The following is a 16,391-nucleotide window of genomic DNA, read 5'->3' on the forward strand; positions in this document are numbered from 1 at the left end:
CCCTAAATAATTTTTGCTAATTCACCCCTCTTGCACATTTTTCGGTGGTTCAATTGAGCCTCTTCGACCCTAACAATATTTTCTTTTCAAACTCACTCTTTAACAATAATCCTAAACAGTTAATATTAAACCACACTTTTAAACAATATTTTTTAAAATTCGTTTCTACAATATTTTTAAAAATTATTTTTCAAAAGCAATGCCAAACTGAAATAAGTTCCAATAGCTTGCCCACAAGGATGAAAATTTACAATTTCAAAGCTGCTGTATACCGGCAAAATAGGGAAATAATGCAATTGAAAAATAAGAGTATATAGATATAAGATGGTGTGAGATTATTTGAGGAAATAGGTTAGGTCAGGTTTGAGCCGATTAAATAAAGGATAAAATTCATAATAAGAAAAAAAAATGAGTGTACATCATACAGATCAGTTTTGGGCATATATGATGTGATTATAGTTGATTTTGAACACTTCAATTTTTCATCTTTCCATGTGTTCATTGTATGTATATTTGTTAAACATGTATATCTACATCGACATTTTCTCACATTTTCAACTAACTAGCCATATCCAAATTGATCCAAGCACAACACTAATAAAGTTCTCACATTTTCTCAGGAATCCAATCGAATAAAACACTGAAAGGATTTATCACCACCTTAGATGAAGATAAACACGCAACATTAAAACATGAAGAAAATAACGAGGAAAATACAAAAGTGATGCAAATGACAAACCCAGATTGAGAAAAATGTCCAAATACAACATTAACCAAGCAAAATTCTCAGAAATGATGAGAACGGGGCCATGAAGATCAGATTAGTTGATGGCTCTCCCATATCCAAAGGGGAACTAGTGGAATTTGATTCGGTTCAGGAATTGAGATGCCAATGAATTTGAATTGCAATGAGAAATTCTTCAAGAAAACAATATTTACAAAAGATTAAAACATTTTGGGGACATAAAAATCAATGGATCCGTTGCAGAAGATATAAAAGAATAATACATATTCATGTTACACAACCTGCTAAACACCAAGCTCTGCTCTCCAAGTAGTGGAAGGAAATCAGAGAAGCTTTGATATGACATTACAAGAAATCCAGAAGGCTTTTGAGGCAGCTCTTAGAAGTAGTGGGTTTTGGTATATCCTGCCCAGAACGAACCAACAGAACAAATAAATGTTTTAGAATATCTGCCAAGCCGATACACACTAGTTTGTCGAGATTAAAATCGTAACCCACCCAATTGCAGTAGCTCCCCAGGATGCCACATTATAAACAAATTTGCTTCCGTCCCATGCTTTTCGAAGCTTTCCTTTTTTCTTCTTAACAGAGAAGGTCTTGCTCAATGCTACAGATAGAATTCAAACCGAAGTTAGAATTCATAATTCCGAAGTAGTGGTAAAAATATAGGAAAATATAAGTCAATCAGTGAAATGATATCTATTTGTTTAAACATTTAAGAAGGAACACTAAGACTCGCCTTCCTGAAGTTGAGTGGGAGTCAAATCCTGGGAAAGAAAACAAAAGTTTCTTTAGCATCCATGGTGAAATATCTCATACAAGACGGTTTATTCAGTTAGCCAAAATGTAAGACCACAGAAAGTTTGAGATAAAAACTGAGACTAAAAAGAGAAAATTTAAAATCTTAAAAAATAGCTACACCAACAAAATGCAAGAATTTCACATACCTTAGTCTGTTTAAGGGACAGCAAATATGCTGCCATAAAACATGCAATGCCTTCTACTATATCCTCCTGCCTAACAAGAACATAATCTTCTCGATCCAAATCAATATCTTTATCTTTCCAAAGATCATTTTCATTGACCATGTCCCAAGAACTACCTTCTTCTGGTTCCATAAAAGAATTTCATTAGCAACCAGAAAATAAATTTCTTTTTAAACAAAACAGGAAGTTTCACTTCAATGTACTGAATATATATGCTTGTTAAAAGTTTTTGCAATGAGTTGAAAATGAGGCTCTTAACAGTCTAAAGGGGATCATCTTTGCATGCATACCAGAAATGTTTTCGGGAACTGGCACCTGAGCACACTCTAACTTTTCCAGGAAATCAGAGCATTGAACTCTAGATTTCAGAAGATCGCACAACTGCATTTAAAATAAAAGGGGCACAAACTTTCAATACCAATTTATTTGGAAATGTTTGATAGGAAAGAAAATGCAAACCTCGTAAACATTTTCCTTTCTAGTAGGTTGCTGATTGCCATAAAGCTATTTACATTAAACTAAATATAAAAAAGGAAGCAAACAAAAAAAATACATCATAAACCCAAGTGTTTGAGCATCTCGCATTGAGTATAAGGAATCACTATATTTAAGTGGGATTTCAACATTTTGCCATTAGAGGATGCAGGCTGCCAAGAAAAGTATAAAAGTCAAATATAGAAGTGTATTTTGATCCGTGACATTTAATAAACATGCAAATGCAATGTGCAATACAATGGAATAGAACAACATGCACTTCAAAGTTCAAACTGCAAAGTGAATACAACCATAAAATAGAAAAGAGTTGATTTCTTTACACAACAATCAGACTCAGCTTCTTGATGAAGAGAAAAAAGGCTCTGGTTTTGAACTTCAACTATCCAATTTGAAATCCTTTGAATTAATTCCCAATCTTATATCATTGGACCAAAATGTTACTTTATAGAATGACGGTTGTGATGGAAAAGCTTCAAAGTCATAAGAAAGGATCATTGCAATTGAAATGATGTCAATGAGACAAGACTAAGACGCAAATGGCCTCTGAAGCAAAGAAAAGCGTATTCGAGATGGAATCCAAGTTATGCATTTCTCGATTTGTTTGGTTCAATTCAATACAGAAAGAAGGCAATCCCAACCAACATTAGCTTTTAGTCGAGAAAATTTATCCAACATATAACATAAACACCTTTCAACCTAGACCACACTCGAGAGTGAAACTCGAGAGTGAAACACTCATCATATTAAGCCCTACAAACTCACAAACAAATCAACATGGATGAGCCAATGCTCATCCGTAACGTAAAGGTATACCAAAACTACCCCTTGTTACTAAATTTAATGCAGCATCGGAAGGAAGTACTTGACAGTTGACATAGATATGCAAGTGATGCCTCACAAACCAGAACATCATCCAAATGAGTGATAACATTTAGCTATAATATAAGTTTAATTGTCTCATCAAGCTATGTTCAATTGAAAATCGAATTACTCATCACTCATGGAGAAACGCATAATCCTCAAATGAACTAGTTTAACTTAGCAGAACCTCTATGAATTAAAAATTCCAGAGTTCTCTTCAGCACATAAAACTTAACAGAAGGCAGAATAAGTTGATACAAACTAAATCCTCACAAAGAACCTAAAAAAATGAATAAATAAATAAATTTCACCAAACTAAAATCAATTGTTTTTACAAGCTAAAAATGTGATTATGCAAAATTCTCATTAGAATTCCTCTCCTGCCCTTAGCACCCAAACGGAAACCTAAAGCAGATAATAAACAGAAAGAATAAAACAACCTCATCGACTTCTCGATCTCTTTGAAGACCGACGTCACTGACTTCCCTTGTGGATCCACGTCATTTTCATCTTCACCATCGTCATCATGTGTTGCACCTTCGCTGCTACTAATCAATTCGATAGCCCTTTGGCACTTTCCAGCACAGCTTGCAAAGTCTTTCTCGTAATCATAACCTGGTCTTTCTCTTCCACCACTTTTCTCTTCATCTCACCAACTTGGAACGAGTCGTTGCCAGAGCCCGCTACCTCTATCTCCATGTTGCCAACCCTTAAACAAATCTAAACAAAAATTCTAAGAGGCTCGAAAAGATTTGAAATTCCTATCGCGTAAGGAAATCGAGAAAAAAGTTTAATTTTTTCTTTATTGTGTCTTAGAATTAGTGGTGAGGAAGAACATGCGTTTTTTTTTTTTTTTTTTTTTTTTTTTTTGCTTTGGAACACTTTTGACTTTGCTTTGACAGTGAAAACAAAGAAAGAAAGGAAGTGGACAAGCCGACGTGTCAGCTTTGGAGATGCTTCAAATTTGTATTTTTTACATCCGTTTTGGTTCGGGTTGCGTACCTGATGACCATAGAATTATTGTAAAATATTTTTGTCCTCTTAGTTTTAATTTTAAAGTTTTATCTTCATTAATTTGGATTAACTCACATTAACACATAATTTTGGTGAGTGGGTCTCTCACAGAAATCGTATCAATCTGCTCGTAAATGATTTAATGGGTAAGTCTCTCAATAGAGATTTATGTATACACAAAAACTTAATTTGAATACTCGTGCACTTATTTTTATTTCTTCTATTTCACCTCTCTCCTCTCCCATTCACGTTGACGACTCTAATGAGAAAAGCCATTAAATAATAATGCAACTATGTGATCATTCTCTGTAGTTTATTTGTCGATGCATCAACAAATTACCATCTAAACAATTCATCTGCATGCTTGCAACTTGATCATTTGTCCCCATTAACTTACCCTTGTAACACATTAGTCAAATCGGTTATTAGTTCTCAATTTCGATGCTGAAAATTATTGACAGATTTTCTACTGCAGCATGATGTTGATCATTATTTACCTTTTACGTCTGTCGATCCTATGAATTATTCTAAATGGGTTATCGTTTCACTTTGCAGACAACAAAATTTGTCGAATCTGTTTTTCGGCGACTGGAAGAAAAGTGATACCATAATGTACATTTTTTCTAGTTCATGCATGTAAGGATAACTTCTGGTCTCTGGTTCTGAACATCTGGTTGGTCATTTATAGTTGTGGTGGCTATTTTTTCCCCCATTTTGGTTTTAAATTGTTAATGACACAAATAAAACATGACTAATCAAAGTTATTACAGATCTTGATGTTTCCTTGTTAATGTAAGGTTCGTACCCATTCGAGTTGTTTATCAATGGCGTTTTTCACTTTGGTCATTCTTGGACCACGTTTTAAAGTAGGAATTAGAGTTTAGAAACCCCCAACAAGATTTTTTCTTTGAAATAAGAAGACATTAAAAGAAACCCCATTAAAAAGGGGATAAGCTAGCTTCGTTTATGGGGAAATCATTTGTTAATGATAAAGAGGTTAAGCAGTCGCGTTTTGTCGTGATTACAGAAGCAGACGCTATTACGAGGATTGTGGGTATCATGGTCATATAATAACAGTTTGGAGGGCACCGTTATCGCTATATCGCGGGCACTATCGCGATCGCGGACCGCTTTTTAAATCCTTGGTTGAAGATGTTATATGATGTGTAATTTGGAGAAGTTGAAGAATCTGGAGGTAACAAAATTGCGTATGAGATGAGTTAACGTTTAAAGAAATTATAGAAGAAGAAATAAGAAGATGTGAGTCAACGTTTGAACAAAAATACCTGGGTTTTTTGAACTTTTTTGATTTTTTTAATTGCCAACTCAGACTTCCGTGTAACACCCCGAAACCAGGGTTAGTAGTTGGGTCAACCCGAGACCCATTTTAGAGCCCAAAAGATTTATTAAAAATAGTGGACCAAGTTTATTTAGAATTGAGCTGAGTTGGCCCCAAAGAATTATGAAAAGTGATGATATTTTTATGAGCTTAAAAGTATGGGGACAAAGTGTAGTTTACCCATTTTAATTTTGAAAGCTGAAACCACCTTATTATCAACTAGTTTACGTGAAACCCCATATTATCTCACCAACTCATCTTCTTCTTCCTTCATCTTCTTCCACTTCCTCTCCTCTTATAAGTGAGATTTTAAACTTTGCAAGTCTAGTTTGGCTTATCTAAGGTGAGATTCTTAAACCTCATCTTTCAAGCTCCAATTTAAGTTTCCATTTTGTAAGTTTTAGATTGAGTTTCCAAACTGGTTTTTAAGAGGTTTAAAGGAAATTTAGGATTCTAAGTTGTTGATAGATTCAAGATCTAGGAGTGTTTTTACCCTTATTTTCATCACTTAGTTTAATTAGAATTTCTTTTCTTACTCTTGAATAGTTAAAGTGGGTGAAAGCTCAAGGGCCCAGGGGAACATAACTCCTATTGAGTGAATTTGGGCTTTGCTTTTAGCCAAGAAATCAATGTAACCACACTTACAACTCTTTCATACTCTTTAGGGTCATATTGAGGAATCAATAGCTTAGAGACTTGTATGAAAGCTTGATGAGCATGATCATGGTAGATGTTATGTTTTTATGGTTTTAATATGTTTTAAAGCCTTATTTATGACCCTTTGATCACATAAGACATTAAGAACAATTGGGAACCTAATTATAGTAATGTGGGTGAGTTTTAAAGTGAATTTCGAGCCTAAGTAAGTCTTTTTCGAGAAGGGGTACGATATTGTAAGACAATATCGATACTGATCTTCAGGAATTGTAGAAATGATTAGTTTAACAAGGGTATCGATAGTATCGATACAGGGAAATTTTTGAAACTGAAAGCTAAAACTAGTATCGGTACTCATGGGGGTATTGATACCCAATGGTAGAAGTATTGATACTCCCCATATGAGTATCGATACTGAGATTATTTTCAAAACATCGAAACCATATCTGGTATCGATATCCCATGTAGTATCAATACCCTAGCTTGGAAGTATCGATGCTAGACGATGAGTATCGATACTAACCCTTTTTAAAACATGAAAATGGAGCAAAGTATCGATACTTAAGGCAAAATATCGATACTGAAAGGTCAATGATACTGAAGACCACTCGATACCATCGTACATTTTAAGATAAGGATTTAGGGGGTTTATAATATAGAAATAAGGTCCCCAAGAACTCTATTATTACTCAAATAGACTACAAGTGAAAACAATAATGATGCTTAATCAAACGTAGAAACGAGATAAATTTTGGGATAAATAAGACTATCCTTATTTAATACTTGGGAAACGAATTGGACACCCTAGTTCCCTTAGTTCAAGATGTCAAAGTATAGAATCAATCTAGATATCCTTGGTAGGCGCAAGACCCTTAAAACTAACTAGCTAGGGTGTAAGGTCTGACACTCACAAGGGGTGGGCTAGTTTAGGGTATAGTGTCCGATGCAAAGATTCCCGGGGCTACATCCTCGGTAGACTAGAGGGGTACGTGAGCTCCGAGATGCAAAAATCCCTCAACCACACCATGATGTCTACCATAGCGTAGAGAGTGAGTATCACAAGGATACTCACTAATACTTGAATTGGTATATTCACAATACTTTTATCAGTTGTTAGAGCATGATTCTTGTAGACACCCGTTTTTGTCCGGGTCTACAAAAACATTTTATCATACATTTATTTATTATTGTTATTATTATTATTGTTAATAATATTTTTATTTTTTAATTTTGTAGGCCACATGTTCAACCCTCATTTCCAACAAACTACCCTACCCAAAAATGAGGGAACCTCTATTGCTTTCCCCTTCCATCCCTACTCCCAAACGTCCATAACCACAACTCCACTAACTAGGTATACACTCCAGACCGTGCCAATAAAAAGGAAGGAAGTTCCACTTCAAGGGGGGTTCATACCAGGTTCATGGAAAGCAAAAAAAGAATTGAAGAGATGACAGAGGGAAACCGATGCTCCAGGCTTTTGTTGTGTAAAACCCTCCAAACTCCATAACCAAATGCATATCGGATCACCCGTATCTTTCTCTACTGCATCACAAAACCCTAGTGGCTACTTTCATACCCAGAAACTCAAGAAATCAACAAAACACAAGAGGAACCACGGTCGTTTTTATAAGCTTTTATTCTGTTGTAAAAGCAAACATTAATCACGGTTCGATAAACAGTGCCTGCTGGTTGTTGTCTCTAACGCTGCTTTTCTTTGCGAGCGATGCGGTTTCTTGTTACACAAAGCGGATATATTAGTCTACAACGACGTGCACGTCGGGACGAATATCAACATCCATTGCGAATCAAAGAACGACGACCTCGGCGTCCGTGTCCTACCGTACCACTACCGCTTTGAGTTCAAATTCCACCCACATTTCTGGGGAGTCACCTTGTTTTTCTGCAAAAATACAGTGGAATGGAGAATCACACTGGTTCGACATTTATGAGCAAAACAGGGATTCCAGGCGTGTAATCGTTGCTTGTGGATATAAAGCACAAAGGTCCCTGCATGCTTAATTATAAAACTCTCAAGTTGTTGATACCTTCTTGAAGCCACTAATAAGTTATCACCAACCACAACAACTCCAACACAAACTCAAACTCTTCTTTGCCGACATCGAGTTCCGCGAATCCCAATCCTCTTTCCACCTCTTCGACATCAGCTCCCTCCTCCACATCCGCCTCGTCGGCCCCAATGCCAAATCTTTGAAGGATGACTCCGAACAGATAAACCAGGGCGATTTATCTCGATTATCTGAGTCTATGGCCGAGTTCGCCGAGTCAAGAACTGAACTCACCATTTGGCTTTCCGGTACCTTTTTTTTATTTTTTTTTTCAGTGTTTCAGATCGGGGATGCAGCTCGGAGCGAAAGGATTCAACGTGGGTTTTCTATATTCAATCGTGGGATTGTTGCTTGCTTTCGTCACGCATTTGTTTGTTTATATTAAGAACACGAAAGCCAAGCGTGTGGTGATGCTTTTTGCGTTCAGATACAACAAGAAGCTGCCAAGTTTGGTGCATTATCAAAGATAAGAATACATGCATATGGTGGGGTTCAAAGGTACCTCAAGTATGTGGTGATTGTTATTACTACTGTGAAGGCAAATATTGGTGGTAAAACCACGTTAAATATTTTTAAATGGGACCTATAAGCTAATTGACGTGTGTTTGTGTGTAAATTGGTGTGTTTTGGACTTTCTAAGGGTTAATCTATGCTTTAGTCATGCCATCTTTAAATATCATTCATTTTGGTCATTTTCTTTATTTATTTTTTATCTATTTTTTTATTATTTTCTTTTTTACTATCTTTTATTTTTCTTTGTTATCTATTTTATTATTATTATTATTATTATTATTATTATATTAATATTTTTTTTCTTTTTTTTATATATTTGTTTATTTTATAATATAATCTAACTTTAGGGATATTTTTCAACCAATCAAAGGTAAGTAATCTGAATCGAACGTTTTAAATTTAAATTTCAATTTTCGCAATTAAAGACAACCGACAAATTAATTGGTACCGAAAGGGCGGTTCAAGGGTGCTAATCCTTCCTTGACCGTAACCGACTCCGGAACCCGACACATTTATGGTAAAAACGCAGATCAGGAAAGATGGTATCCGGCCCACCTAAATTCGTTTTAAAGTGGTCGGTGGCGACTCCAATCCAATTCGTTTAATCCAAGTCGAAGCCCAATCCCGGGGCCCAACCGAAAGACGGTTGCGACAATTCTAATAACTCGTTTTAGTATGTTTTAGTTGTTAGTGTAACACTGGGCTAGTTAGCTCAGAGTTTAGAATTTGTTTCCTTACACATATTTCTAGGTGAAGCACTTGAAGAATTTTTGTGCAGAGTAGATTTCAGACCCGATCTAGAGCATAATACGTCTCTAATCTTTTAGTGTGCATGTATATTTGAAACCCTATTTTATATATTCGAGTCATGATTTGAATTGAATGATGGTATGTATATTTTGTTACTACGTATGGGAGCTCATGAATATAAATTGGTTTGTAATGATGATGTTAATTTTTTTATCATATCTTTATTATTAATTTTCCATTGTTAATGGTTGTTTTAAATTAAGATTTATGAGAAAACAATTTGGTTAGCCAATGCAGTGGTTTCGTGTGGTACTCTCATCGGTCGATTGTGTGTCGTACTAGTATAGGGTGTTACATTCTGTTAATGGGTTAACGAAAGTTAACGGCCAAGGGACTTAAACCGGAAAGACCGATAACGTAGGGATCAAGCGCACTTAATTTAAAACTGGTGATTAAATTCTATCAGACTGAAAATAAATGGGGCTATTGGCATAGTTTACCCATAATACATTTAGTGTTTGACTGAATAGTCACTTTGATCTTATTTTTTAAGAGTACTTTAGACCCTAACATTTTATTTGAGACAAAAAATAATCTACAATTACATGAAAACCATTAGTTGACTAACGATCAATATTTATCATTGGTGTGACAAGTCTCATTTATTGTTTAATGTTGAAGATAAAATTAGTTTCTTAAGGTATAGTGATAAAATACACAACTAACGTTTGACTAAATGATTATTTGTTATCTTATTTTTGTGGAGTCTTTTAGTTTCTCCATTTCATATTGAGATAAAATGATCAATGATTAGATGAAAACCATTAGTTGACTAACGATTAATGCTTGTTGCTGGCATGACAACTCTTATATGTCTAGGGATGGGCATGGGATCCGACCCGATCAGATCATATTTTTTTTAAAAAAAATTAGGTTCGGGTTTTATCGAGTCGGGTTCGGGTTTAGGGTGAAAAATACCTGAACTGACCCTAAAAAATATATAATTTTACCTTATATATTTAGGGATAATTACAATAATTCCCTCTATATATTATTTGTTTAATTAAATTTCTATTTTTATTGAATAAAAATAATATTTTTTATTATTTCGGGTCGGGTTCAGATCTTATCTCAAAAAGTTAGGTCATGTTCGGGCTTGGTGGAAGGTTTATATTTTTCGGGTTAGGACGGATTGGGTGAAAGGTATAAAATTTTTGAGTCAGGTTGGGTTGGCCAAAATCCGACCCAAACCCAACTCGTGCCCATCCTTATATATATCTAAAGTAATGATGTGACACATATCAAGTATACATAAGTGATTATATAACATATATCACGTATATATAAAACGATGGTATGTCGCATGTCATATGTACAAAAATGATTGATATAATATATATAATGTGTACATAAATAATAATGTAACGCACATCATATCATTACTATATTACAAAGACTTATCACTTAAGTGACAAATATTGATCATCTGTTACCTTGATTTTTTTATTAAACCATATATATTTTACCTAGAAAAATCGTTAGAATTAAAATACTTAAAAGGATTTTTTTTTAACTAAAGAAGGTCCCTGGCTTTTATTAAACAAATGGGAAAAAGTGATGTAAAGCTGTATATCATTTAACACCAACAAAACAAAATGAAACTGAACTGAACAAACAAAAACAAAACGACAAAGTGGAAAAACAAAGCAAAAGAAGTTACGCTGGCCTCAGCCTGAAAGAAAACCTTTGAAAGCTTTAGCAGAGGAACAAACACTTCAATAAATCGAGCCTTTGCATAAAAAACGCAAACCTCTAAGACGAGTCCATCGTACTTCTCTCTTCGGTTGCTTGGGCTTCTGCTGCGTCTGGTAGTTCTTCAACCCAATACCGGTCAAGACCATCCCATCTCTTATCAGTAGCCACCTTGTTCTTCATTCTTTGCATAAAGAAAACTCACGCATGGAAAACTGAAGCTTTTCTTTTCACTTCACATATCAATGTGCTAATCACCGAGAGATCCATCGCTGGAGAGAGAATGCGCTCGATTACAGATCTACAGTCCCCTTCGACGGTGATACTTGTGAAACCCATTTTGGCTGCAAAATCAACCGCATGCACAGCGGCCAGAGCCTCCGCGTGGAACGGTTAGGTAACGTGAGATAACTCCCTTCGACATGCACCCATATCAAAACCTTCCATATCCCTTGCTACGACTCCTGACCATCATTTACTCTGATTTTGTAAGAAACACGCATCAAAATTTAGCTTTACCTGCGTTGAAACAGGAGGTTTCCAGTTGGTCCCCCGAGAAGCTTGAACTCAAAGCTTGGAGATTTGCAGCCAAATAGTCATGACATTGCGATCGGTCTAAGGTAACCATTTCTTCTACCTTCAATTGAATTCTATCATGAAAGAATCTGTTACTTGCTAACCACAGAGCCCAAATAATTACCAGAATTTCCACATGTAGATCTAGGATTATGGTCGAACAACCAACGTAACCAAGATAAAGATCTTCCGTAAACTGTCTTGGCCAAACGTAACCAAATAAGACCAAACTAATCTGGCTAAGTGACAATCTTTGGCAATATGTTCCTCGGTCTCACTAATATTCGCACAACGTAGGCACCACGGATTAGCAGCCACTCGCTTAATAAAAGATTCTGTTTTGTGGGAACATAATTTTGAATGAAACGCGAAACCTGAATTTTTATTTTTACGTTGTCAATCGCACGCCCAAAGCGGAAAGCAGTTTAAAAACCGCTTTATCCTCCGAAGGAACTTCTGTTCCCGGGTTTAGCATTTTATACCCACCACGCACCGTATATTCCCCTGTTTTTTCACCACTCCAAACTCTTTGATCCTCCATAAGGAACCACGAAAGAGGAATACTTCAAAACATTCGCGCTTCTGGTGCTATAAAAACAGATCTAATCAAATCTTCTTTCCACGATCTGGTGCTATCATCTATTAAGTCATTGACCGAAACCACCGAATCAATTCTGTTCGACTCCACCACCTTTGCATATCATATATCAAAGTCATTCCAGAAATGGATCTGCCGGTGCCTACCCTCCATCGCATCCCAGCAAATAACAATCCCTTAGCGCTCCAGACACAACGCCAAATGTAGGACGATGAACTGCCCAGCCTCGCACTCAAAAAGTCCGATGTGGGATAGTACTTGCCCGCATCAATCGGGCAACTAGATAATTTGGGTTGTTATAAAGGCACCATCCATTTTTGCCAGCAAAGCAATGTTAAATTTGACCATGTCTCTAAAATCGAGTCCACCATTCTCGTTTAGTTTACACAAGTGATCCCAAGCACACTAAAGGTTCCCCTTTATCTTCTGATTTCTGCCACCAAAACCTCGCCAATGTCCTCTCAAAATCTTTACACAAACCCAAGGTAACAGAAAACAAATCATAGCAAATAATGGTAGCGCCTGAAGATCGGACTTGATAAAAATTTCTTTTCCACCTTGAGAAAGAGTTCAGATCGACCAACCTTTGATTATACTGCGCGGAATTTATCCAGTGTATTCACAAAAGCACCCCGTTTATTTCTGCCAACAATAGCCGGAAGACCAAGATATTTCTCCGGTTGGTCTCGCTATTCACCCCTAAATGAGCCTCACATCGCCTCTGTTCTAGTCGATCACATTTGAGCTGAAGAAAATCCCCGATTTGTCAAAATTTATAAGCTGCCCTGAGCTTTGTACATATCTCGCCAACAGAGTTCAGACTCTTGTCGCTGAAGATGTCGTAACTTCACCAAAAACTAAACTGTCATCGGCAAAAAGCAAATGAGAAACTGATGGAGCACTTATATTTATATGGACACCCGGAACTCTCCCGCTCTTTTGGCCTGCCGAAATAATGACAAAAGCCCTTCACTACAGAAGAGGAACAGATAGGGACTAAGCGGGTCTCCCTGTCTCAAACTATGATGGGGAGTAAAAACTTCATTGATCCCGTTGATCACCGAATAGGATACGAAAGTCGCACACAATTTAACTATCGATATCCACTCCTCGGAAAAACCCATCTGACCCATCATCTCCCAAAGAAAAGGCCACTCCACCCTATCGTACGCTTTACTCATATCCAACTTTAAAGAAAAGTATCCCTTTCAACCCACTTGTGTTTGATGAAACGAATGAAGCATTTCATAGACAACCATGATATTATCCGTAATCAACCTCCCGGGGACAAAAGCAGTTTGGGCCTCTTGAAGATGCTTCTGCATGGGTGACCACCATTTTTGAGATAACCTTATACAAGACATTACAGAGACTGATTGGCCTAAATTGAGTCAAATGAGATGGGACCTTTGGGTTAAGGGCAATGTAGTATGATTAATGTACCTGAGTATGATTAATGTACGACATATCAAATCTCCCCCATAAGACCCCGATGCAGTAAGCCGAAACCTCAGAACCATTACATTCTAGAAACGTTGATAAAAAATAGCACCAACCCATACTCCCACGCGGCTTTCAAAGGGGACATTGCCTTAACTGCCTCGAACATCCTCATGAGACCTCTCCCTCAATAAATAATTATTCGTGGCCTCATCGATACAAAGAGACACTCCCTGCAAATTAACCCATCAATATAAGAATAACAAGACGAAACGAGGTTCTGAAAGTTCTCTCGTGCTACTCTCTCGAGCCCCAATTCCCCCTCTATATGACTTCCATCCTCCATCTCCAAAGCATCGATTTTATTACGCCTCTTCCTCTGGTAGCATAGCGGTGGAAAAAAGTTGTGTTTTTATCTCCATTCATTAGCTAATTAGCACGATCTCCTGTTCCCAGTAATTCTTCTTCTTATTTGCTTCGATATTTATAGCCAATTTCGTCTCAAGAATATAACCTAGGACTTCATCCTATGGGACCATATCCATTAACTCAGCCAACCTTTTTTGTAAATCCTGACCCGTAATTTGTTTTTCATGGAAAATACGTTTAAACCACTTATCAAGCCCCCGAGATATACCCACGCTTCTTCGGCACCGTACCCATAGTTTCCACCCACAACCTAGCCACCTCATCAGCACAAAAACTTTCAAGGAGCCACGACGCCTCAAAACGGAAATGCCATCTGCGATTAATATTCCACTCGCTAAAGTATTTAGTAGCAAGATCGAATGTACCATGTGCCGCAAAGTAAATTAGGGTATAGTTGCATCCAAGTAGAATCGGCCAAACTACGATATAACCTCACTCGGATATTGGTAGCTACATAATTTCTTCTCTCCCGAGTATACCACGGACCAATATACCCAATGTTAGAAAGCCCACAATCCTAGACCGCCACAAAAAGCCACCATTTGTCTTACTGATCTAACCCGACCCCCACACTTCTCAAAAGAACATAATCTCATTGAAATCCCCGATCACCAACCAAGGATCAACGACATATCATTCAGTCTCATCAATAAATCCCAGGATTCATGACGTCCTCCTTCCGGAGCCCCATAAAAACCCGTGCACCTCCACCTCAACCCATCTGCATCCTTCATGATTAAAACGTCTATATGAGAGTTGGAAAAAGATCGCAGCACCACATCGCACTCCTGTTTCCACGCTAAACAAAGACCCCACAAGTTCCTCGGGGGTCCACTTCAATTCCATTAAAAAAACCACACGATCTACGAACTTTAGCCATACGATAAGTCTGTAATTTTGTCTCCATGAAAAAAATTACAGAGGGGTTAACGTCTCTCAGGAAAGCTTATTCATAGGTACATCCTCCACTGAATCTAACACTGCAACATTATAATTCTCTCTTTGTTCCGCACCCTTTCCGTTGAGTTGAAAGCACGTTCAACCCACTGTTTTGTACTCCCACCCCTAATTGTGACCAAGTCCTTATTGGTATTTTCTTCACTACCCTTCTCAATGGAGAACTTCGTACTTGATACATTATCTCGTAGCCACGGGCTGGATAGCACCTCCTTTCGTCGCACGGGGGCCTTAAGAGTGATTTCCCATTAAGTAATCAACTCCCTATTCTCCTACAACACTCTTTGGGGATAAAATTTTTCTCCATGGCCCAACTTTCCACAAAGAAAACAGAATAGGCGTAATTTTTCGTATTATAATGTTGCATAAGTAAAAGATCCATTTGACAAGGCCAATTTCTTTTTTCTCTTCAGAGGCTTCCTCGTATCAATCTTTGCTCTTAGCTGGATGGATTCCCGATATCCCAATAGCACCGCACTAGAATCATATTCCACAAACACAACCAAAAAAATTTCAAACTACCTGGCCACTTGCTCCGATATATATCCCACCGAAGGCCATTGATCAATACCCAGAAATCAACCATATCCAACCCACTGTCATAGGGTCCTTTCCTGTTTGTAATCGTGCAAAATTAACAAATGGAAATTGAAGTACCACTGTCCAGATGTCAACCTATCGACATCAATCTCATTGTACAATCTGAATAAAAACCTACCCTCCCAATTCATACCGCAATCCCTCCGATTGGGTGCCATACATTCGCTAGGGTGACTCTGATGGCTTGGAAATTGATCGTCCCCGAAGTAAGAAATCCTCTAACCAAACAAAATTCAAACGAGATCTGAGGAGAACTTAGCGGTCCCTCCACTGTAAACGCATCCTCCTCATCATCTCCCAATTGAAGATTGTTTAAATCCTGCTCGATTTCCCTCATTCCCATAAAGCAAACCTTCAACAAGCGCCCCTATCAACCAAAATTGTTAAAGAAAACTGAGAAAAACTCAGAGATATTGACCAGAAAGACAGATAATACGTGCCACAAGGCAGGAAAAAAACCCTAGCATCGATGGGAAAATTTGCTTAAAAGGATTAAAATAATCATTTTATCAATCATTAAAATTATTTTTTACTATTATATTTTCACTAGAAACAATTGTGATTGAACATCCAGTTTTAAATAGAAAGTATAGAATAGGTATTATTTTAT

The 16,391-nt window shown here is 37.0% G+C and overlaps 1 pseudogene; it reads right to left on the reverse strand.

Annotated features, from left to right (window-relative positions):
• Positions 1 to 873: 873 nt before the first annotated feature.
• On the reverse strand, positions 874 to 3,950 carry LOC120193919 (annotated as a pseudogene).
• Positions 3,951 to 16,391: the final 12,441 nt, after the last annotated feature.

Source organism: Hibiscus syriacus, unplaced genomic scaffold (genome assembly GCF_006381635.1).
Source record: "Hibiscus syriacus cultivar Baekdansim isolate YM2019G1 unplaced genomic scaffold, ASM638163v2 tig00116997_pilon, whole genome shotgun sequence".
In the NCBI taxonomy this organism is placed as follows: domain Eukaryota; kingdom Viridiplantae; phylum Streptophyta; class Magnoliopsida; order Malvales; family Malvaceae; genus Hibiscus; species Hibiscus syriacus.